This window comes from Morone saxatilis, unplaced genomic scaffold (genome assembly GCF_004916995.1).
Source record: "Morone saxatilis isolate NCDOM2014 unplaced genomic scaffold, NCSU_SB_2.0 Contig21, whole genome shotgun sequence".
NCBI classification, from domain to species: domain Eukaryota; kingdom Metazoa; phylum Chordata; class Actinopteri; family Moronidae; genus Morone; species Morone saxatilis.
The window spans coordinates 14,190,951-14,217,794 of NW_023339774.1; the positions used below are offsets into that span (position 1 = coordinate 14,190,951).

General features: G+C 38.9%; 1 protein-coding gene across 1 annotated transcript in view; it reads right to left on the reverse strand.

Moving 5' to 3' along the window:
- The window catches only part of brinp1 (bone morphogenetic protein/retinoic acid inducible neural-specific 1), a 104,613-nt gene extending 82,149 nt beyond the window's left edge, over nucleotides 1-22,464 (reverse strand). The window contains exon 1 of the mRNA XM_035667392.1: nucleotides 22,110-22,464. The gene's annotated coding sequence lies outside the window, so the exon portion shown is untranslated. The remainder of the gene's footprint in view (nucleotides 1-22,109) is intronic.
- Between the last annotated feature and the right edge of the window lie 4,380 nt (nucleotides 22,465-26,844).

Below are 26,844 nucleotides of genomic sequence, written 5' to 3' on the forward strand. Positions count from 1 at the left end.
AGGAGCTTTGTCATTTCCACCAGCGTCGTCACCAGAGTCGTCATTGCTGTCCCCAAACCCCCTACAGTGAGTACATTTACATTCATACTGCCACATGATGAGAGTAAATTCCCAGTGCTTATTTGTATAAGGCAAGTTTCTATTTGTATATTGAGACTTGTGCAACTTGTATGCATGAAATGCCAGATTATCTGCTTGTTTTGTGAGTTTTGCAACTGAACATTATCAAACCTTAAACCTAAATGTATTGCTAGATAAAAGGACTCTGATTCATCCGACAGCAACAAGGAATTAAAAGGAATACTGGACAAATATGAGTCATCGTGGCTTTCTATCACTCATGATTACATGGATGTTCTCATCTTTTCTTTACGTCATTTTTTCTCTTAATATTAAAAGATCCCATTTGTATTGATAAAGAGAAAAATATATTATAAAAAAGGAAAGATCACATAACTATGAAAGATACTAGTGACATTTTTTTGAATACTGAGAAAACATGTCATTATTAGAAGAAAGGCTGATGGATTGATCAAAATGAAAGTAACTGCATGTCCACATCACAGTCTGATCACTTTACTGAATCACTGCACACTGCTGAAAAACACTGTTCACATGGGGTGGGATGATGGACTTTTGGTATTTGGGGGGTTGGAGCCATGTGGTGCAGTGCACCAGCTGCACAGCTGGAAATGGGTTGCGATTAGGAAATAGATACACTCTTATTCTCCCCTTTAAAATATGCAGACTCCACGCCACACTGCTCTTTCAGTTTAAATATGGAAGCAACAGAGATTAGTAAGGAGTATTTGCCACACAAAATAGTTTTTCTCAATAAACTCATGTGCACGTGCAAGAAGTGCTGACTCACCAAGAATAAATATGCAGTACTGTAAATAAACTACTGAGGGCGGATGATGTTAAATTAGCTTGGGATGAGATAACACATTCGGTTAATAATTGTTGCCCAGGTCCTCTGAGAACTGTTGTCCAATGTAGGAAACAGTTCAATGCCATCACAAGGACAGCCAAATAATTTGGCTGAGAACCACAGGGACCGTTTAACAACTGGATGGGGGCCATCCACTATGCCCAGTCTCTCACTGGTATTGAGGATGTGGCTGCATCTGCAAACCCAGCTCCTAATGTGAAAGGTTTTTTGGGTAGGAGGTTGGTATTGAGAAATACACTCATAGCTCAACCAAATCTCTAACTGGTCTTAATGTAGATGTTCTGAGAGGAAATTGGGGGATTTGGGGGTGCTATTAACAGAATCAAAGTCAAAGTCATTGTATATTTTCAGTGCAAACTAGTTACAGTGACACTATGCAATTCAATAAAATGTTGGAATGCAATTTTGAAAAATTGTCCAAAAGTGAAAAGATTATATTTTACATGTGCTATCAAATAAATCAAACTTAATTGTATAGATGTTTTGAGAACAACACACCCAATCCCAGTGTTACACATGAGGAGCTACAGTAGCCGGTGTCATACCAACATCAAGGTCATTGTAGGTTGGTGAAAGAAGAGCAGTGCTGCATTGAAAGGATGATGGGGCCCTACTCTTTCCTGATCTCCACCGAAGTGGATTTGATATGTTCAAAAAGGAAATGACTTCCTTGAGTGGGATACTTAAAGTCCAGCTGGAATTAAATTGCTTTTTTTGTCTGCTACAGCATAAATTACTCCAGAAATCACTTGTCCTGTGTTCTCCTTTCAGAAGAAAAATTAGAAACCAAGAGAGAGAAATGAATATTTTTTGGTTTCTTGCATAAAGCAGTAATGTCAGCATTCGAGTCCGGGCAGAGCAGACGTCACACTGAGTCAGACAGCACCCTGCTACACAACACAAGAGCCACAGAAAAACAACCATATTAACTTTGCTTCTAAAGTCTTCTTCTTATGTGACTTACAAACATGAAGACACGTCTTGTCCTGTACCTTGTTGAACAAGCCAAGTAAACTTGCCCCGGAAAAAGTGCACTGCTAACGTCAGTTGGCTGGCTAGATACCTAATCAGCTGCTTGAATGCAGCACATTAATCAGCATGTAAACATACCTGAAGATGTCACTTCCAGTCTTCCGTCCAGTTAAACACTGGTGTGGTCCTTACTCTTCAATACAACTAACCACACGCTGTCTGCCCAAGACATGTATCATACAGAACAAGGTTGTTTACTTTGCTACCGATACACCCCTCCAGCCAGTTTAGATGAAAAGGATAATTCCTGCTGTTCTGTGAAAATAATTTCATCCATCCTCCATCATTTATCTATCTTTCTTTCTTTATATTTCCCCAAAGACCTAATTTCTTCCTTTTAATAATACAAAAAATTGTAATACATTACAAACATAATTTTAGCCAAAAAATGTATGACTAAATGTGTTTTCAGTTGGATTCAATACCGAACTCATTATGATAAAGGGGGTGATACACACGGGAGCCTGTTGTCGTAAGAGAAAATGGCAGAGACTGCACATATCAGCAACCAATATCAGCCACAGGATCTACCCCACCATCTCATTTGGAGTAAATTTTATTTTATTTTATTAATTAGATATTAAGGGCCTAAATTTGCAGGGCTGGTTAATCCCATCTAATACGTTAGTTCTAACAAATGATAATTTTTGATTACGAAAAATAATCCGCCAAATATTGAGGACTCCATCAAACTCATGTCAACATATATTTTTCAAACTCTTTCGCTCCTGAGGTATTTGTGTCCTGTTTCTGCATGAGATCATAACTCCCACGGATCCCTATTCTCACATGCATTCTGCAATTTTGTTTGGTGATATATGTCAAAAATATTCTCTATCTTCTGTTATTTGCAGATTACTGTTATTTGCAGAGTGGATTAGTGAAACAGAGAGAGGAAGAGACAGAGAGGGGATCACGTTACCCTTGAATAAGCAGGGTAAAAAGGGGAGGATGTCTGCTTCAGGGAATCACAAGACAGGACAAGGGAGGCTTGTTTTTCCCATCCTCTTTTTAAACAGCCTTATTCATGCCGCAACCCCTCCTCCATTCTGGTTCATTCAAGGGGATTCAATCTCCATTCTGGTCCCGTCACTAGCTTTGCCAATCAATTCCTCTCTCCCCTGTGTGGGGCCCTAAGTGTCCCTCTTTATTCTATAAAGTTCATAAGAATGGGGAGGCTTGTTCTCCTTATTTGTATTCTAAATCTCAGGGAGGCACAAGATCACAGTAGAATGAAGGCTTTTGCAGGGGGACAGGTAGACTCAAGAGAATTACAGCAAATACATTGTATTTCTACACTATCCATCTATAACTTGCTTGTGCATGACATCTGGTTACCTATATGCAATATTAATTTATCTGTCAATGGAACTGTGTGGATGTAAACAGATGGAGTTCTCTCTGAACTGTTATCAGCATGGCTGCCTCAGAGCGAATTAATTCACAGTGATACAGGTATAACGCAGGTAGTAAAGCAAAACCTTTGACTTAAGGTAATGGATGGCTGGCAGCCTAAAATGAATTTTTTTTCACCTCTGGGTTATTTTAACAGTTCATATTAATATAACCTCAATGGGACCAAAGGGTTATGTGAGACTGATGCAAGGGAATGACAGAATGAGGAGAAAGAGAGAGCAGAGTTGCATCTAAATATGCCAAACCGGTGTCCATCTGAATTGAGAGAATTATTATTGCACAGCTCACAGCCATGTCTGGAAAGGCGTGGTAATGGTCTGCCACTTGCAATTGCTGGCAAGCGATAGAGGAATGGGAAGGCCGGCCGTGGCTAACTTCGTTTGTACTGGATTCTTTCCCCCCCCGCCGAATCTCTCGCCTTGGTCCTGTTGTTTTTCTAAAAAGGACTGCAGTGGCACCCTGACCTTCAGAAAAACATGGCTGAGCAAGCAACACTCTGTTTGATAATTAAATTCTCTGGTTGGTCAGCAACCAATCAGCTCAGCTCGTGGATCAATGGCTGATTTTAAAGAGCAAAGTAATTCACTAATGGTCAGAGTTATTCCAATTTACCTGGCTGCTGAATTATTGTGTCCAAATCTATTCTGGGAGGAGAAGGATCAATGCAAGCCGGAGAGAGGAGCGGCCGAGGGGAGCCGGTTGCATCTGTCATGTGAAGCAGTACAAGGAGTATGCTGTGAGGTTTATTTGATAGCTGCCCAGTTGAACAGCAGCAATGCGGGGGCGGTTTATGAGATGGCTCTAAACAGGGGCCGTCTCTATCATAAAGCAAACTAATTAATAAGGTTTCAGAGTAAGCATGAGAGCAAACACTGTGGATGGTAAAGGTATAAGGTTTTTGGATATTTGATTCATATAAATTAAACCAAAGGGCAATTCAATTTAGCATGAAATAAAAATTAAATTCATTTGCTTCATGACGAATTCTGCAGCAAGGGAAATAAAAACATTGTGACACTTATTTTTATTTTTATTTTTTTTCCAGGCAGATTTTTCCCTTCAGTCTGTTATTTTAATACACAGTGCTCACCTTTTTATTACCATTGTGAATGGGAGTGCTAAATTGATTATCAGTAGCATATGTCTCTTAAACACATTAAGTAAAAAAAGCACAGCATTTGCTCATATGTTCATCTCATTCCAGGACAAGGTGTTTTGAGCTGATAGGAAAAACAGAAGGATTCTACCTCGTTGGCCAGCATCAGAGTCTTTCACCAAAGAGAATGAGGTGCTAGCTAGCACAGGCAAGCCATTTGTCACCACATCCACTACTGCTGCTTTATGCTACTGTGGCTGCGTTACAGATGAAGATTGATCATTTGTCAACTCGCAAATTGGCTTTCAAGTGCTTTCTCTAATTACTCTGTGGTTTTATTGATGAGAAACCACTGACTGCTTTCCTTCGATTTACCTCGCTGGCCACAGTCTTTGTTTTGAATATGTTGTCTCTCACCTTCCTCTCTAAAAGCATTAAAGGGGCAGATAGAATGGGGCGAAATGCTCCAGCCTTAGCAGATTTCAAATGCTACCTCTTGTTCCAACCTTCTACTGAAACAATGTAAGATTAAAGGCAAAAATGCCAGTGCGAATTCCATTCCCTAAGCTGGTCACAGTCAAAATGCACCCAGAGGAGCCCCTGACATGAATAAGAGCTTGAATAGGAGTTGGAGGATGTAAATGACACTGTTCGCACTGCAGTTCTTCCTTGCTCATGCATGTAAATGTCAAGTGATGTTATCCACTGTATGGTTTCTACTGAATAGACCCAAAAGGTCTAGACCAAAGGAAGATGAACAGGGAGAAAAAGAATGCCTCAGTGGGAGTCTAAATGTGTTTATCTCTTAGAGAGTGCATGTAAGATATGTATAATATAAATATACCCAAGGTGCTCTCCTGTTTTATGCTACATGCACGATTCCTTTTCTTTACAGCTATGCAATCTGTGCATTCAATAAAATAAAAATGTCAAAAAAACCTTAACAGGCATTTAATGAAGCCGTGGCTCACCTCAAGCCCCATTAATATGTTTTTTATCGTAATTACCAGCAGAATTTAACAGCAACCTCCTTCCTGTTTTCTTCCTTCTGTGACTGATCTGTCATAATTGCTTGCGTCTGTAACATTTTATTCAAATCTCACTCTCAGTGCTCTGGGGTAGGGTGTTATGAAGTGTTGTTGCGAGGCAACTGTGAGACGCAATTGGATTGCAGAGCTGCATTTTTATTTTAGAGACATATGTGAGGAAAGTATCACCTTATCAGGGTGAGGGCATGATTTGCTCATCCTATTTCAGTATCTGAGGTACAGGACTCTGATAGGGAAAATAAATGTTTCTTGTTTTCCCATGCTGGATTTTATCAGCGTGTGCACAAGAGGAAGCCTGAACAGAACAATGCATTTCACTCTCAAACCCGTCCCTCCCCACTTGCACTCCTAACGACCGTCATACTTGAGCAATTTCTACTGCCAGATGTTTATATATCACAGAAAAAAGTCGGTAAGAAAAAGGGAAAGATAAGGGAAATGTTTTGCCAGTACATCTGTGAGTGTTAATGCTGCTTCACCTAACCTTTTCACAACAACCCAACCCACTTTTGCACATTTTTATTTTTTTATTTTTTTTGGGGTGGGGGTTCTCTGACAGAAATACATAACAGCTGCTGCCCTCTCAAGAGACTGGACCACTGGCATTATGTGCAGAGAGGTTTTGTCCAGCTGCAGTGGGTTATTTTTGTTCGCCTTTGCTCCACGCACTCTGATGCAATGCCATCCCTGAATTTTCTGACCTCATTTTCTTCCCAATTTGATGTTTACGTTCCAATTCACCCTTTGACGAATTGCTAATCACGAGACTTTGGCAAGAGTTCCCTATCTGACCAACCGCCTTGCTCTCCAGCAGCAGAAGGATCGGGGGTGTTAAGGCGATGGTCACTGCTTCTATTGTTCCTAATTCAAAGCCATAAATTTGCGAAATGGAAGGAAAGCAGAGAAGCAAGCACATACTCAGTGGGTTCCATAAATCAGCAAAAATCTGCAGAGACGCAGAACAGATGGTGAAAATAAAAAAAAGTGCTCCCAGCTCAATTCCTTGCAGATTAAGCATTGCAAAGCTAAACTGCTCTGTATTACGTATGCCTCGTGTCAGTATTGTGCATGAATATCAATATTCTAAGGGTGTTGTGCACAGTGCCAGGCTCAATCTCCCTCACAGTTAGAGTGAACTTACTCTGTGTCAACTGTAATTTAATGTCATCTATTAACCTACAGTATGTCTCTTGCAACTGTGTGTGTTGTTGTTGAGTGTTGTAATGTACATTAAAGCCTCTATCCCACAAAGACACAAATAGCTCTATCAAAACTGCACTACATCTGTAATATATATAGCAATATAAGAAGTAGTCTTTTAAGAATTGGCTGTTTTATGTTTTTCCAGATGAATTGGATGCATCTGCCATTTAGCACTGAGAGCATTTTTAGTGATTACCCTGCAGTCCCAAGGACAATGACAATTAAGTCACAAAACAGATGGAAATAGTTCATTTGGATGTATTTGCGTGAGTTTGTCACTGTCTAATTGCAGATGCAAATATGATTACCTAATAAATCTGAAAGATACATCACTGTATAATTATGGTAAAAAAATGGAGGTCATAGCTTTTTTCATTACAGTTTTTTTTTTAACAACTGTGGTAATAAATGTTGGCATGTCATGACTTTCAGTGATTTTTACTGAGTGCTTCAAATAAGAAGTGAATCATTGTATCTTAGAGGAGAGATGAAGTGAAAGGGGTACTGCTGTGGGGAGATGCTCTGTCATACACAAGCCCGCTCACATGCACGCACATAGTCATAAAGTACATAGATCCACATGCGCAAAAGGCATCCTGAGCAGACATTTTCAGGCCTGATATGACTAAAAGGATTGTGAATTTTTGCTGAGAAAAGCTCTTTCTTTTCTGCACCATATTTCGCCTCCTCTTCTTGGGAGGTTATCGTTTGCAAAAACGTGCCCTTGATATGGGTTATAGCAGTCAACTTGTACCCATTCCCCATGTTAAGATTGAAAATAGAGTGCTCTTGACCTCTTGCCTTTAAAATTCTTCCACTGCCGCTGTATTCCTCCCCTAAGCTGTCCTCTTTTTATGCCGTAGCTCAGAGGCTTTTGCCACAAGGCTAGCATTTTTATTTCCAATGCTTGAGCGTTTCTTTTCCCTCCTTCCTTTCCAAGACGGAGGTAAACTGAGTCAAAAGCCATGTAAAATGCATGTCCATATACAAAGTTTCAACTCATCTGTAGTTATAAGCACCAAATAAAACCCCATTGCATGATAGCCAATGACAACATGCCTATATCTGCCTAATGACTAACAGAACAAATTTCCAAAGCATGTGCTGCCAGTCTCAGAAGAACAGGGGTGATTTTCGAAGGTCTTTAAATGTTTATGTTCTTATAAAGACAGCAAATGCATCTTAACAATGTAAACTTTAATTAGGTAATATAGGTATAGGTAACAATAGGTAATCAGTTCTTTTTCTGGGGTATAAAAAACTTACTGTGCATCAAAAGTGAATTAAATTCACCACTACATGTACAGTAGAATTACAAAAATATAGGAAAACATTAAACAAGAGACATAGACATATTAATGAGGATATACATGCATGATTTGGTAAGGCAGCATCTGACACACCAAAAAAATAGGGTAGTCATCTAGAGCAAAGACTGACTGCTTGGCTTTTTAAGAAAGCAATTGTGGAGAGAACTTGTATCAGTTCACAGTAATGTTATGCTGTTTAGAATAATTATGCACAAGTAAGGCTCCCACTGGGTGAACCATCTTACCCAATAAGCGTTTTTAATCCACTTCCTCTTTTGTGACAAGGGTCTGCTTTTGTGGAATCCTTGTTTTTACATGATGTGTGGGTGCACTGGGCATCTGGTACAACTTTTGATAAGGGTGGCAAGACTGTTCTTGTTCAAGTGCCAAAAAGGCCACTAAAGGCACTGGGAAGCTATGAGCCTTAGAGGCAGCTGCATGGGTTAATAAAGAGTGTACTGATTAGTGATTAGCTCCCATGTAGGAAGAAGAGAAGGAGTGAATTCTGGATTTACTTGACTGGATGATGAACTAAGAGGAGGTTGCCTCTTGAATTTTAAGCTGATATCATAATGGAGGGAGGTGGGAATGAAAGGAATGCAGCCAAGAGGCGTGGCTTAGAGGGAGTAATGAATGGAAGAGTTGCCTAGAGGTGAAAGAATTAAAAATGAAGTAGTCTTCCTTATTAAACTTTCGCTAAGCTCAATTACAATGATAAAAGACTTGTCTGATGGACCATTTGAACAAAAGAACATTGGATCAGAGCATCAAAGCACAAGCACATTTTGTGGAATCTCTCTTGAACTCAATAGTAGGTTGGCAGAATATAATCTAAAGTTACTATCCATGTCTCTTTTAAATGTGATCTGTTTTCAGAACTATTGTTCCTTGAATGTAGCCAGACTGTTATCTAGCCAAAGGCTATAACCATAGCCCTTGTTTTCACTGTGACTTGAATATGCCTTGTTGCCTGTTCTTTGCCCTACATTGATGTCATGTTGGTGTGCTGAGTCTGCAAAAACACCAGAGAGGATACTGCTCAGGCTAGCTTCACCTGGACTGGCCTCTCCATCATTAAAACTAACAATGCCAGCAAGGCAGCACAGGGGTCTATAAGATGGTACACACGTGTGTATGTGTATGTGCTTGTGATTTGTGAAAATGTGCATGTAATATGTAAATGTCTCCCGGTCCTTGTCCTCTAAGATACGATCTGTGTTTTTCTGTTTGCAAAACATGGCACACAGTGCATATGTATTTTTGTGGTGAAGTGAGCATCAATAAAATATCAATGATCAGGATCAATGAAACACACATTGGTAATATGTCATATTTTACATAAGACTTAAAAAACACAAAAGGTCACCAATGTCATGATTACAGTCATTACGTTATAACAAAGTTGGATCATCTAATTTCCAACACTCAGTTACCAACCCCAGTTTAAAGGCAGTTCCTTCCAGGTTAAGGGCATTAAAGGGCTTTCATAATACCTATTCAGAATGGGAGGAAACAAGAGAATTTGGGGAAAAACATGCAAACACAGAGAACACTAAAACTCTAGGGCCAAGGTTTGAAAACAGAATCTTGTTATTGTGAGGCAACAGTGCTAACCACCAGACAACTATGCAGCAAAATTCATTTTTACCAAAACTCTAACAAGCTTCGTATTAAACTATAATGTCACATCACAGTATCCAGTACCCACATCATTGTAGCATTACATCGATAATTAATTTGTTGAGAATTAAATACAGCAGAATATGTTCACAGTAAATCACAGTATACAGTGGCTGATTAAATCATATATGAGATGCTTCTGAATTTACAGTGTATCTTCTCCCAGTCAGCACACTGTCGGCAGTCTGATTCAAACACAAATCTGACTGAAACACAAATCTTTTCCCTGTCTGGCTCAGGCACGTTGGCAGGATTTTGTAGGGATTCCATGCTAAAACGGCATTTCGGCGTAACAAAAAGTCCCACTCTGGGCTGATTTGTGATACTTTATTCGTAGTTGAAAAACACACGATCTGTCTGTGTCTGTCATTTACTGTATGTGTAAAGAACATATGAGACTGGTCGAAATAATCTTGGCACTTGGTGATTTTATGTTCCTCCAAAATTAGGAGAGGATTGTTAATGCAGTGAGGTGCCAGGTTGGCACAGCACTTCCAGCACTGTACTTGGTTGAGAAAACAAATTATTCATGTTAAGAGACTTAATTAATGTGTATTTCCAATGCCTCTGCCGTTCTAAAAGAAGGCAACAAGTGTGTCACCCACTGAAGTGTTTCAGAATGAATTAAATTGGGAATATTTTGATGTATTATTTCCTGCATATGGATTGACTTAGTAGGGGTATCCAGTTTTACCCAATTAAGATAGAATTAACATAGAAAGAATAAACAGTATCTGGCTTCTTGGGTTCAGATGTTGCCTCTTTGTTAAAAGACTGCAGTAAAGAGAATATGAGGGGCTTTTTTTAACTGAGGTGTTCCGTCTGTTTTGGCTCCCAGATACAGTCTTAAACTGAAATCAAAAGAAGTATTAAAACACAACATTGGGCCCGCTTGCATCTCCATCAGCTGATTTATGTTATCTGATACACAATCATCCTAAAGCATAATATAATTACCCTCGACATTTTCTTGATTGTGTTTGACTCAGTGCAAAGCAAGCCCAGAGGTAACAGCATAAAGACCTGTTCTGCTTTACAACTGAATTTCACATTATTACAGTTGTTTTAGTTCATCTCAAAAATCAAATTAGTCCACGAGTCCTTTGGCAAGTCTTTCTTTTTATATACTAGAACAAAAGCCTACAGAAGATTCCCTGGATGTTCCCATTAACCCCACTCCCTTACAGATCTCTTGAGTTTTGAAAACCAGTTTCATAATTGTCCTCCCTACCTCGACCTCCATCTCTCGTCAACCCCTTTCTCCTTCTACTCTCCCTCATGTATCCCCATACTCACCATCTCTGTCACCCCAACTCACCTAAAAGAGAATCAGGAGAGAAGCCCCCTCCAATTTCTCTCCACCTCTAATAGGCACTTCCTTGTGTTACATGATCACCGGGTGTCAAGATTAAAGAATGGCTACTACTTCCCAGGGCAGACATAGATAGGAGACAGAGAAAATAGCACTCCATAATTACTGATAAATCGAGCACACTGCCTCCTCTCCTTCTACTTCCTCCCCATCCACCTGGCCCTGATGTCAATGTGAGGGGCTGAGCAAGTTAAGCCTAGAAAAAAGTTGACCACGCCAGCCACTTTTTTTGCACTGCTGATATTGCAGTTAAGTTCGGGCAATTCAGGGCCAATTGACTGACTAGGAGCTTTTATTCACCCTCCAATCGTCTCCTCTTTGAAGTGGGATTCACAGTACTAGACTCACATAAGGCAACGGCAGCCAGAGCACAATGGCAGCAGCTTACACTGCACAAAACCATACTACACTATTATAAACATACAGTAGAAGTATTGCATCCACTCTGACAGGGTCATAGCCTACAGAGGATGACAGATGCACAACAGAGCAAGCGTCCCTTTCTACTGAACACTACACATGTGCAGTGTAAGGGATGGCGGCTGGCACCAGTGGTGAAGAATGGCCAGCTGGTTGGGTCTCCTCCCTCCACCAGGCAATCACAATAGGTTGCCAGGTGGCAACCCACTGCCATTGTTTATTAGTAATCCCAACAGTCTTCATGGTACCAAAGTAGAGGCAAATGGATTCCAACAGTGCATGAAAGCCTCTGCTGCAGTGAGACTTTTTTTTTCTCCCTCCTGTCATATAGAAGAATTTTAATATTTAGTTGAATTGGCAAGCAACCAGGTGGTGATGAGGCATTACCATAACAAACCGTGTTCCTAATAAATAAAGAGGTTAATACAGTATGAAATATATTTATGTGCCAGGAAGCTTCATCTTGGATGGTAATGACCAGTGTTTCTTAGACTTTTCCACTGTATGCAGTGTACCAACTCACAAAATATTAGTCTCCCCGAGTTCTACCTTTATGACTGATGTTAAAATACAGTAGCTAGATGCTGGTTTATTCCAAATAATAATACTATTTGTATAACTTTGGTGGATCCTGAATGGACTTAATTTGGTAGAAAAGGGGCAGTCTTGGTTCACACTTATTTTCCCAATGATTCCTGTTTTCCTGTTTCATTTTTGAACCATTCATTTTACCATTGCTTACTATCTTGCCATTGCATTTTAGGTCATAACTAATCATGAATGTATGCACATCAGAGTTCTCCCTTGTTATAGTAGTAATAGTGTAACTGTGCTAAAAAGTGCTTGCACTGACCATTTAACCTAGAAAGCATATTTCCACTTAGAAACGCTTTGACTTAAGTGTTAAGGACTTTCCTGGTCAGAAGAAATAAGAAGATCATTAAGCAAGGTGATTGAGATCTAAGAACTAAAAAAAATGCAATCTGTTAATAAGTCCCAAATCCGTCCCATAAATTTGTCCTACTAAGTTTGTAATTAATTTGATTCAGCATTTTGTCTATTTTTACTCGTTTTCTGGCCACAGTTCCCTTTCTACTGGATTTAAATATGCAACGCTTGATCCTCTTTTCTGAAACCCTGCTGACAGTTGACCTAACCCTCTTTCCTGCAAACTATGAGCACTTTTGTAGACTGACCTTTTCCATCTAGAATAAAAAAAAACACTTTTAATAACACAGCTGGTATTCTTTATGGGTGAAAATAATATCTGTGCTGTTAAGTGCCCTAAAATTGGATTTTTAAAGGCAATGGTTCTTTGAAGTGTCCCAAGACTGAGCAAGGATCCTATTTTATTGGGGATGAAAGTGATGGTTACATTTATGTATTTTACAGTATGCTCATCAATGTTATAGTACATAGCTTTACAGTAAACTTCCAGTTGGTCTAGATAGATATACACTTCCATCTGCTTCAGTGTCTTTCAGTCAACATCTGCTTGCTTGTTTCATCTTCAGTGGGCATTACATGTGGGATTTGGCAGGATTCAGTTTTAGTCCTTGCTTTTTTGAGATGTTTAATCCCAGTTCACTCTCTTTCAACTGAGAAATACTTTCAAAAAGTGGGGAGTTTTTAACCTTAAGTCATCTGGAAACACATTAGCAGACTACAGTCCACATCAACCCATCTTCTTGTTTATACTATATTTCTACCTGTTAGTTTCATAATAATTCTATAATTCTATCAACTCTGTTCAAAGTGCATACAGCTTTAATAACTTCCAGGCATGTATGAGCAGGTGGAGGCCCTCCAGCTTGGTCCTTTTTTTTAACATATGAATTAAAAACTGACTTTGATTGTTACCATCATTGATATCATGTTTCATGTTATGCATGCCTACAGTAAGTTTTAGTTGAACTATAATCAACACAGAATTTCAACCATCTACTAAAACATGAAGCCAATTTTGAGGCTAAGCAATAACAGCAACATGTGCAGGCCTAGAAGTGATATAATATTTTATTTATTATCTTTTAATCATATTCTTCATCCTGAGGCAAATCTATTTTATATTCAATAATGTCCAGAAAAGTATTACAGCCTTCAGGTGTGAATTTCCCTTTAAAATTTGAGTAATGATGAAAATTCAACTACAGCAGTGAATCCATAACAGTTGAAAAGACAGGTTATTATGAAACTAATATTTTTTCTCATAATTCATTCATTGAGTAAATTAAAAATCATGATTACATTAATGATAAGTAGAAATTAAGCTGGCCAAATACAAGAACACCAGCTGAAGATGTGATACAAGGTTAAAATAGTTGCCATAGCAACAGCCCTGAAGGCAATGTAAGATCACAAATATGCATGGATCTCTAGTCAATCAATGTTCCTCAGGCTACATGTGACAGGATGTGGTGCTTAGGCAGTAATACTCACACACTAGGAATGCAAATCTACTAATGGTTCACCCATTGGGACATGTAGGATTGACATTAGTGAACATGAAGGATCTATGTTTAGAATTCTAATTAATATACATGTCTGCTATCGTGGCAGATTTTCAGCCTCAGCCACTCAAAAGATGCTCAAAGCGCAAGACACAAACACACACACACACACACACAGGCAAGGTCAGGTACATAAAATCTATAGGTTGGTACTTCTGTGAAAGTGCTGTGTCAGGTCATTCATGTGCTACTTCTGGAGTCAGTAGCACAATGCCTTTTACAGCACTAAAGTTGTTGCTGAAAAAGAAAGCTGTGCTAATCAACTGTAACACCTACAAATGATGTCTATTTATGTCCATATTATGTCAATGTCCATTGGTTTTCCTTAAACATATTACTGTAAATACACAAAACATTTACTGTCAAGATTTATCCTACAATACCCATGCAACAGAAGATTGGTTTATATATGGTTAACATGCAATTAACATGTAATGTATGGTCAACTTAAACAATTTAAGTTAAAAAGACAGTGATTTTAAAGTTTGTTGACACTGACTGGTATGAACTGGGGTGAATTTCAATTCCTTGAATTTTGTGAATTATGCACGTCTTAAAATGCAAGTACTGTTTATAAAAAATAGATATTATAAAAATTAGATTTTATTGTCAAATAGATGAAAATCTATCCAAACTCCCCAATAATTTATTTGAAATATTCCAGTACCGCTTTCGATCGCTGAGACTGCTCCTTTCAAAGTCGGCGATGACCTTCTATAACATGTTCATTCACAGACTAAAAAGGTGCGCAGGAATCACTAATGTGGCCTTAAACTGATTCAGAACCTACCTATTATATGTTTCTCTGTGACTATGGCTAACTCAGCCACCATAGAGCAACCTCGAACTTGCTCTATGGTGTCCCCCAGGGTTCAATTCTGGATCCTATTTTATTCTCCATATATGCTCCCTCTTGTTTCCCTTGGTGACATCATCCATCAATATAATGTCCAGTTTCATTATTAAGCTAATGAGACACAGTTCTACATCCCAATCGGACCTGGTGACCGGTCTAAAATAGCAACCCTCCACAGCTGCTTTACTGAAATAAAATTCATGTCCGACAACTTTCTACAATTAAAACTTACAAAATCTAACAAAATCTGCAATTCGACCCCCCACAAAAAAAAATTAAATCATGGCAAACCTAGGTGAACTAGCAACTTAGACACATAAGTCCTCAGACAGAATTCTTGGTATGGTTTTTGATCAGGACTTGTTTTCTGAATTCTATGTAAAAAAAAGTTTCAGTCAGGTCTTTTTCATTTTAGAAATATAGCCAAGGTTAAGTCTTTTATTTCAGCCACAGATCTGGAGAAACTCATCCATGCTTTTATTTCCTCCGGCCTTGACTACTGTAACTCCCTATATACCCGTCTCAGTCAGAAATCAATCCACCGCCTACACTTAGTCCAAAATGCTGCAGCTCAGTATTTAACTCAATCCAAAAAATGTGACCATATCACCTGTGTTTTAGCAGCCTTGCGCTGGCTGTTTGTTTGTTTAAGGATTTACTTATTAAAAACGTATTTTAATTACTTTTAAGGCCAGGCATAGAATGGCCCCTCCCTATAGTTCTGACCTTTTATTCCCCTATGAACCAGGACTGAGATCCTCTGGTAGGGCATTGCTAGCCATTCCAACGCCTGGGCTGAATACCAGTGAAGGAGACAGAGCCTTTGCTGTCAGGGCCCTTACACTTTGGAGCAATCTGTCAGAAGAGATCAGGCTTGCAGAGACAGTTCACTACAGCCGCTATAGGTCTTCATCATTTTAACAGAAATACATGCCAATTTTGTGGCACACGGATGCTGTCATTCTTCTTGGAGGACAGTCTCCTTATTCAGACATAAGGTAAAACTGCCATCACATGTATGCAGGTGCATGTCTGAAAGAGGATTTATATGGTCATCTCAATCATAGTATTTGCAATTGTTTGTGGTAAAGGTAATATGCTTACAGAATGTGTGACTGCAACTGAAAATCAAAGTGTCTGGGTACGTATTCATTTCAAAATTAGATTTCAAGTCAGGCCACAAATTGGCACTAATAGATAAAACAAAATCAGTATACACAATAGCAATTTATTTAGCAATAAGATTTTATAGGAGAGCTAAAATTGTTGAGTTAATGTATCTATTCCTATAGCAGTTGAGAAAGATGAAAAAGGTTTTACAGCACCTAAAAATATTATCCCACTCCAATCTGAATATTCAAATCTGATCAGTCATTTGCTGCACTGTATGCTGCTGCTGACCTAAGCTGCAATATAGGTCACTGATGCTGAGAGCCACTGGCATGAGCTAACAGTGCATTGACTCACCAGCATCACATTGGTCATGGGCCAGTCTATGAATCTGCCCCCTCTCCCAAATGACTGCTCCACTGTTTAATTTTTCAAAATTGAGGCATACTGTAGGTACTGAAAATAGAAGCTTCTCATCTCCATCCAGGCGTCATATTAAGGAATAATTGGGGGGGTACCTAAAATGTTCCAGTAGGGAGTGCTTCTCGCTTGCTAGTCAGCACTAGGAAGATTGGAAAAGATTAAAACCTTCTCTGTGAGAGGCCTAATTAAAAATTTTCAAAAAGATTATCATGCCATGATTGTTCACAAAATGGGGCTTTTTATACAAGCAGCCACTTAGCTGACTCATAGAAATAAGTAATGCTTTAGATTTGTTTATAAACTTTAACAGTAAGTGTGGAAGTCCAGGATGCAACACATTTTGAATACACTTTTAATGAAAAGCACATTGCGAATCAAGTTATCTATACTATACTATACTTTTTTGTTCTAATAACTTAAGTACTTGTTTTTTTTTTTTCATTTGTTTGTTAGGCCTAGGGGTGGCTCTAGAGGGTTGGCAGGGGAAGGCAGTGGCAAAATGCCTTTCCACCCCAGTTGCCACCAAATTGAACACCTTAATTTAGATCAATTTAAAAACTAACATGTAAATTAGCAACTGCAATTTAATGATCTGTTCATAGGTTCACTGAAAAAAGAGATATTTTAAATTAAATAAATTATTATTGATTTTTCATTTAGTTTAGTTTATTAAGTCATTTTGTTTTTGAATGAAAATATCTTCATTTGGGGACTTTTCCAAGCAAATATTGAAATGTGTTATTGTTTGTTAATAAATTCCATTTCCAATTTAGTTTTTTGTCTCCATGCCACCCCATTAATTTTCTCTAGATCCTCCCCAGAACAAATTATCAGTCACTTGTCACAATGCCCTGCCACTACCAAATTTAAAGATAGAGAGATAACATATGCCACTGGAAAAATAGACACAGAGTTACTATCCTGAAAATATTTGACGGATCTGCAAAAGCTGTTGTTTTTGATGTGTGGCCTGGAGATCACTGCAGGTGCAGTGGTAACTGTACTGTAGAACTCTGGCAGAATACAACAAAACCACTGAGCAATTCTGACCAATGGCTTAAACTAAGAAATTAAAGTTAAATGGCTATCTATACAGCATGCTGAGCTATAACAATGATGTTTGCATGCAACTAATTAACAATGTTCATTGGCCAATGCAGGAAGTAGTGTGACATTCACACAGTGAAAGAGGATAGAGGTCAGTGTGTTAGATGGGTGTACAAAAGAACTGGGTTAACAAATGTTGACATATGTCAAATCTAACCATGACCAACAACAATATTTTCCTAATCCAAACCAAGACATTTTAGTGGCCTGGAGTTGTGTTTAAGTTTACACCAACTCCTGTAGGACATATCCGGCTCTTTAACTGCTAAGTGCTCTTTAACTCTGCCTGCTGTTAAGTGCTGGGCAGGTAGCATACAGGTTTTATTTTTATTTTTTTTTTCTGTAAACATCTGCATGCTGCATCTGTGATTATGTATTTGCAAGCAGCAAGAAAATGAACAAAGTTTTGGGCCCTAAAACCAAAACAATGAGCCTGGTAGAGCTGACGGAAACTGCAAGCAAACTCTTTTCACATTAGAAGGAGTCATATGATCCATTGTTAATCTTGAAATATTAATTAAAGCAGCTCCAGTAATATCAAAATCATGCTTTACTATCACCACAAGTGGATATTGTTGAATATAGACAACCAACAGACAGTAAGCATGTAAAGAACATAATCCACACAGCATTACATTTTCCCTAAAATGGCTTTCTACTATGGCTACCAACACCATTACCAAACCTAATGTAGGAAAGAAAATCAACAACAAAATTGCCAAATCCTGGTCACAGATGCATTTCATCTCCATTCAAACTGGGGCCTTAATATATTTCACTACTGAGAAGATTGTATTCTGTTTAAAATACCACAGACACAACTTCTAGACTGGAGCAGATCAAATTATATTTCTGGAGGGAACATGAAGGCAACAGTGAAGCAAATTAAGTTAAAGGTTCTATGTGTAATCGCCAGCCAGTGCAGACCTCTATTGTTCAGTGATGTGAAAGAGCACAGCGCATCAAAATATCTTTCTCCCTCTCCTACTCACACGGGGCAGAAAATTCAAATAGATGTATAACCAGAGCTATCACCAAGCCAGCAAAGACCAAGGCAGTGTCAAGCAAGATAAATTACTGCAGTTATTACTGTGTTGTCAGAGTTATCATATTTTTAAGGAGTAATAACTGAGCTCCCTGGCAGTGCTTAATGACTCAGGGGTCATGTTTGTAGAGGCTCAATTTAGCTTCACTTTTCTATCTAGAGTCTCCTACCTGGCAACCACCAAATGTTAGGTCAAGATGCACAGTTTGCAGAGGACTATGCATGTTAACCAAATGTCCAAGGTCTTCTTTTGCTTATTTGAAAGCATAAATATTCAGAACAAGTAAGTAAGAACGATTTTTTTAATTGGTATCACTCACAAACCATCAACAACCACTGCTGATACATACTGTACTAGTCAAATTATATTAAATAATTTTTCATGGCCAATATTGAACTGAAAACAATAGAAAATGTTGCAAACACTATAACTCTAGTACAAAAGCTCTATAACTGCAGCTCCTGCTAATAAACGTATCATTTGATATTTTTTACATAACATCATATTCAGGTTCATCACCAGTCAGAAGGTAAGCTACGATAGGCTTTGCTTTCAGGGACTGAAAGTATATGTTTGTCTGATTGTCTGTTTGTTAACTTTTGATGTGCAATTTATTTCTTGATTGTATCATGTTCACTCAAACATTCAGATTGTGGTCTCCTACTGTGAACAGACGGCAAGAAGGAGATACAGAGAGACCGGACAGAAGCCAACTGCATTCAAATGAAGAACTGTTTATTGAAATTGTTTTTTTAACAATACAATTGTCACTGTTGTGAGGATTTTTTTTAGTTCCCCTGAGGCTGCACACCAATTTTGTGACTCCAATAACTGACAAAGATGGCAAAGAGCAGATCCAACTATGAATTTCAAATTGGTCCTTCATAAAACTATGGTTGCCTTCTCAGACAATAAGTCAATGTTTTTTAGTATACTGCACATATGGGTAAGAGGGTGCCACTCTACATAAATGTTCAGATGAAAGTTTTTTTAAAGGGCCAGTGTAAAAAAAACTGTAATTGTTAATCAAGGCTTAACATGGTTTAAATTATATGGTGTGCAAGAATGCAATTAACCACTTTTGATCAGCAACCAACCCTAATTATGAGCCTACATGGTGAGAATTATTTTATAACCTCATACTGTACAAGCCTGCTTAGACATACAGTCTTACGGGACTGATAGCAGCAGTGTATGGGTCAGACAGCCACTAGTGGAGGTCAAATGATTCAGCTGCCTCTCCAAAATATTGTACGCTTACCAGCATTTCTGTGAGATTTTGTCACATGTCATTATGTGACCCCGTTGTCTGTTTTTGATAAAAAACAGATTTTTTTTTCAAACCTCTTGGGAGGCAGCCTTCTGGCCACTACAGCTGCAGCCAGCACCCACATAAAAACAATGCCATGCCAATGCAAGAATACAAAGAGAGAGACAGTGAGGCAGAGAGAGAGAGATGGTGGGTTCTGCCAGTACAAGACAGTTCTCTGTCCACCACCAAAGACAGTTTGCAAATACTATCCTTATCTATACATAGAGCTGCTCTGTGTGCAAAAGGTGAATGCATGCATTCTACCATTGATTCCTTCTGATTATGTTTATGGGTGTTCATTTCCTTGCCTTTAAAGACTAAAAGCCACATGCTTTGCAGACAATTGATCAGTAAGTTGCACTGCCAAGGTCTGTAAAAGGACCTCCGCTTCTGAATGTTCTCTTTTCAGTCCTTGAAAGCATCATCAACATTGGGTCATCTAAAGCTATGACACAACTATAGCTTTAAGCTACTGCTGGCATTTTCATTTTGGCAATGTGATGTGGAATGCTTCCCCTCTGAAAATGATTACATGTTGCCAGCATTTTGCCATTGAAAAGGCCACCAGATTGAATGAGGCATACTGAATAAGGCAGCTTTTATTCTGCAATTTCCGCTGCCAGGGCAATTTTCTGCACTGCATTTGGAGTAGAAGACAGAACAATATCGCAGGATGTATTGACTTGCTGTCAATATAACATTAATTTCAAACATTAAGGCTTAACTTAAAGTTCACTTTCGGTATGCAGGATTATTCAGAGCCGGGTAGCACAGACAATTTTTCAACTTGATCTTTAAAGGCAGTGTTTCCGCTAGATATTTTGCATTGTTCCTTGTGGCCTATTCATATTTCTGACCAAAGCATGACAGCGTTGTGCTCTAAACCTGTCAGCCATTAATGCATAAAATATATGTATTTATATATTTGTTAATACTTCCCAAAAGTAACTGATTATGCCCACTTTCCTAAAGGACACAATGACAAACAACACAAGAATTGCAGTGGCAGTCATGGAAGTGCAGATAAATGCTTCCGGACCAATTTCAAACAGAAGCCACTTCTCTAATTTCATAGAGTTGGTATCAGTATCATACACAGTTATCTTGCCTTTAGCCACATTATGACACCTAGTGTAAAAGAGCATGAGCTCCCCTCGCAGTTAGTCGGTGGAACAGCAATCAAAGCAACTTGAGGGAGCACGGAACGGCAACTTTGCCTCACTGGTGACACACGCACACACACGCACACACATACATACATACAACAAAACAAGCATGTGCGTGCATGCGTGCTTCCGTGCACGCGCACTCTCGCGCGTTCAGAGCCACGTACAACACAGACCAGCACGTACACATAAACACAGATCCAGCGGACTATCTGCTTTCACAGAATTCTTTACAGGCAGTAATTCATCCATAACGTTGGACCTACAAAAAGATAATAACAGGAAGCACGACCGCAACTCAATTCCACATCCAATATCCAAGCTGGGATGACACTCACTTTTAGTTAATGGAATAATGCCTTTTCCGGAATGAATTGATCAACATGGATGTAAAAGAAAGCCACGACTGGACTGCAAACGGAATTAGCTTGACTACAAATATTGATGTCGACTGCACAATGATTTGTAGGCCTGCAAATACACCTTCACTCTGAATGTTGCCCCTGTAATGCCTTTCATTGAAGCCGCGGCAGGTCTGCGTAATATGCGAAACCCCAAATCCTGAGATCATTGTTTCTCCCCAATGTTTTATGTTGCCTTTATATCCGCACTTCTGCAGCATCACCTCGGGAAGATGCTGTCTTACAACATGCAGAGAGAATGCAGTCGAGTGCTCATAATCGAGAGAATAACTCATATGCATATTGTGTGGAGATGATGGGTTTATAAAATTATAAGATTAAAAAAATGTTTTTAACAGCCCCAGAATGCTCCGTCGACAATCAGCCCGGGCGGAGCTTGAAAGGGACTTGTACACCGATTATTTAAAAGGTAGCTTCACAGTGGGAAGAACTAATTGCCTCCATCCTGAAAAGGACACCACCGGCCACACCATGTAACATGCTGACCACGCAACATCGCCATAATTGTGCCACAATATAGCCCTGCCTACCCGAAAACTACCTCGTGGTCAGTGATGGACAGAAAAAAATATACATAAGATACCCTCATATTATGTTAGAGGTCCAAGTCGGGATAGTCGTACTTACCTAAAACTGACTCTCCCCTCTTAGCTATATTTGTGGTCCAAGATTTGTTAGTTCTCTGGCCAACAACTTCTGCTGGAGCATATGTATCCAGTGCTCATGCTGGTGGCTCAGTCGGTGATGTTGGATTGCGGATGATTTGGCAATCCTTTTCATGCTCAAGGGAAAAAAATCCTTCGTTTCGGCGTGGTCTCGGGCATTGGCGCGCAGAGGAATAAAGTAATGAAGTCCGTCAGGAGGGAAAGGAGAAAAGGGAGCTCTGGATGTGAGGTTTATGCCGACGTGTTTGAAACTGTTCTGTGCTCTTTTTTTTCTCACCGTAGGAGCCGTTTGCGGGTGGAGAGGTGTGGGATGGATATCTAGGAAGGGAGGCTGGGATGCACAGACTGAGGGCGAGAAAGGGGAGGTACAAAGAATACAGTCTCATATTGTAGAGGACGGTCATGGCAGACAGTAAGGGGTGGGTCTGGACTGTATGAGACGGAAGGCGAGGAAACTGAGGGTGGATGAGGATAAGAAGCCGTGTCGTGACTTTTTTCTCTGCTGATAGGTACATATTTCCACCAAGGCTACGGGTTGACCGTCATAGATAGCTTGACCATTACGAATTTAGGGAGAAAAATTATGGGAGATTTAATCAAAGGCGCAGATTGGCTTTATGGACTATTGGGTATATGAGAATTTTTGAGAAAACTGAAACCGCAACAAAGTGAGAAGGCAGAGAGTTGCACAGAAGGTGCCACACTATGCCACGTGTAGGCTGTGTGCTTTGCATAAAATACAACGTGACTGTGTGACTGTGTTAATGTAAACTTAGAATGACTTGCCTTGAAACTCTTGTTTCTAAAAAATCCCCCATATGGCTGCGTGGAATCTGTTTAACTACCTCAAAGTGAAACACTGGTGTTTGCTGTCCATGGTGCTTAAACACTATAATAACATTATGGTGGTTGCTGTCCATGGTGCTGAAGAACAACTCAAAAGTATATTTTTTTGTAGTCGCTGTCCATGGTTCTGAAACACAAAGCAAGAGTATAATACTGACCGTTGCAGCCCGTGTTCCTGAAATGCAACTCAAGAGGCTTAAAGGATTCATGTAGATGCAGATGTCAATTAAATATGTTGGGTCAGTGTGACAGATGTACTGTCAGCTGCTGTGTTCACTATGGGCATAATACAGATCATAAATTCAGTTGTTGAGTGGCTGGCAGGGCCACAGTTTTTGTATTGTATCTTAGAATTAAGTTTTAACAACCTCATTGGAAGGTTACATGTACATTTACTTTACTAGTACTGAGGATTTGGAAACTTAGTGAGACATGGTACAAGCAAAATTTTGGGAATCATCTAAAAACACCTTGCCAAACATTGCCTTAGACCAACAGCTCAACTTACTGTGTTGTATTGTATGTCTCCTGTGTTAGACATTAATTCACAATTATATCAACCTGCATCTCCCTTGTACAGGATACCTCCAGCATTGTGCGCAGGCTGCTTCTGTGTCTTTCATCTTATAAAAGACGTACATGCATGCTTAACTAATAATAATTGATCGTTATAACAGTTGCAAATGCAAATTATATACCTGGCACAATTTAAGCAATTTATGAATCATACATTGATAATTTGTTGGCTGCTTAATGATATGCATGCCACCAGCCACTTGCGTTATTTAGGTGTCAAGCTTGCAAGGTGGGAATATTACAACAATATTTTATCCATTAATTGCAGTTCAAATAATTTAAATCCATATAAATAAAATAAAAGAACAGAAACATTATTAAAAGCCCCAGTAACTTAAGTTCTTGTGGGAGTAAAATTCAGTCTCCATTCTAAAGTGAAGTCTTACTTATAGCCCACACACTGTTTGACTCTGATTAGTACTATTCGTACGTGACTACATTTCACCTTTCATAAATGCATCAATCAGCACACGAATACAAGACTCGACTGTCCAACTTATTTTGCAATTTTGAAGGTCTTAACTGCTTCACATGATGTTTGTTTGTTGTTGATGTTTTTTTGTTTGTTTTTTTGGGTGGGGGGGTTGTTATTTGTTGTTATTTGATTTACAATAAACTACTATTACAACAACTACCACTACTACAAGAGTAGTTAAGGGTGAGTTTATGGCCTGAACAAATCTGTTATTGTCCACCTTAGTATGTAAAAAGGGTGCACACTGTCACTTGCTATTAAATATTAACAATTGTGTAACAAATCCTCCACAGGTAATTATATATCCCTCTAAGTTTAATCTTTGTACCACCCGCTCCTTTCTCCTTGATACTGGATACTCGAGATACTCCACAGCTGTGCTGTATCATAGAACCTCAATAAAATATACGGATGAAAGCTCAACTTAATATCGAGCTGGCATGGCAGCTGAAACTTTGCCCCAAACCATTTTTGGTCAGGTTAACGAAGGTTGCTTAAAATGTAAGGCTCCTCCTGGGCTATTTAGAAGTTATGAAGTTAAAAAGTTGTGCTACTTTGGAGGCATCATGCTGATTGAGTGACACAACACTGTGTACCCTGATGAACGATGGATTGGATTATGTTTAATTTAGTTGCACCCACCAATGTCTTTGTCATATTCAGGTGTTCCCCTCCTCCCATAATTCTGGTTTCAGAAATGCACTGAAGAGACATACAGCTGTATATTGCTATATACAGTTTTAGATTCCAATGCACCCCAGCATATTATTTTACACAACAATTCATCAAAGGAACTTGAATGGAATTCCCTAAAAGCATTTAATAACCCATCATTTGATTAGTATATGTGACAGCACCAAGCAGTTATATATTCATTCACAATCTTTATTGGAACTCAAAGACCAAGCATGTAGAAAAGATACCTTTTCAATTGATTTTGACATAACTATCCCCACTGTAGTCACAGACAGCTTTGTAACTAGCTCTCCAATGGTCCACTTGCAGTCAAGTGTTTAAAGCATCCACCAACGGGCAAAGAACCTGGCGGAACCAGCATTGCAGAGAATTCAATGAGGCTAAATGGATAAATGGGGCTATTACAGAGTCATTAGCCTGGAAGTGGTGGTGACACGTGACAAGTTGCCTTTGCAATAGTAGACATAAAATACTCCAGGGATCATTGAGGTTGTTACATTTCATAATTCAGTTGGTCGTAGCTTTTAATTTGAAACTTCCCTTCAACTTCGTTCATTAGGATATTTCGAGATTTACTATCACTGAGGGAAAGGGAAGTCTCCAAATACATTTGATGTGGATAATTCCTGTGCTGTTCTGCAGACATACTGTACATTAATTACATCAACAGATATGTAACATATATTTATATATATCTACATATATTGCCACACAATTCACAAGCCACTGTACAGTCTATGTATGATACATTAACCACTAAATAAGTATAGACTGTATTTTCTAAAAATGTCAGTCAAAACTTAATCAAACACACCAAAGCAAACAACAAAGTACTTCATGTGTTGTTTGTTTTTTATTATATGCGTTTCCAGGTGTTACTGCAGCTGGTGCAGAAGCACGGGCACTAAGGATAAAAAACTGTGTTTAATGTGATGGTCGTGCTATAGAAAACCATCAATACCACTGTTGCACTGGGTACAACTGCCAGATGCAATATGTAGCACTGTGTGTGTGTGTGTATGTGTGTGTGTGTATAGGTGTATGTTTGTGTGTGTGGTTGGGTGAGAACAAACAGAGTGTTGGTAGGATGCATATTTTAAATGTTCCCATCTCCAGAGGGCAAGTTCTGGTGAGGAACTGTTGGCAAAATAAAAATAAAAACAAGAGGATTAAAATAAGTAGCAAATAGACTATAGAGAAGGAAAAAATGAAAAGAAAGCAAGGTTGATTAAGTATTTGAAAAATGTGATTTTAAATCCATTGTGTGTCACACAATCATTTAAATCAAAATAGCTTTGATGCTAAGGCCACCAAACCCCTTCTGAACAGGCAAATGCAGATTAAGAGATCACAAGCATCCATTTTGAATGATTGTGCTTGTCGACGGTTGGACAGAGACCTGGTGAGCAAACAGACTTCTTGGGCATTTGGCATAGCAGGTATTTGAGATAAAATGAGGTGTTCTGTTGTTCTGATTCTACATCACCTTTCAGACAAATAAATTCAAGGAAAGTGTTCCCCAGGCAGAGCCAACAGCGGGGCAGTTGTACAGATATATGAAGGTCTTATTGGATAAAGACTAAACTCAAACTCTTGAAGTCTAACCGAGACTGCATTTTTATTTTCTGCAACAGCATACAATTTGCTCTGTGAATTAGATGTCGTGCTGCGGTCAGACTACTTTTAAATAATGAGCGAATGCTTCCAAGACTTACTTACAGGAAGTTGTCTTGTTCTTCCCACCAAAATTCTGCCGAAATGTCCAGATAACTATAAACTAGTCAGCTGTAGCATACTGAGCATCTTTAAATCTCAAATGCAAATGTCAGCATTGGTCAGTTTAGATGATAAATTGTGTAAAAATTATGCCTTTCAGTAATACAAATATTTAGAAATTAATTTAATTGTAAAGGAAGATTATTTTGATTATTTCAGCTCAGGATTATTTGTGGAATCCAATAAAGGCCCATATACACAGAACTTAAACAGAGTTGGTGATATTTGAAATCAAGCGTTTGGACAAAATAACTACTTACAAGAAATAGAGTAAATCCAACAGAGATAGAATACTTTGGCAAGAAATAAGCTGCAACTGCACAAGTGA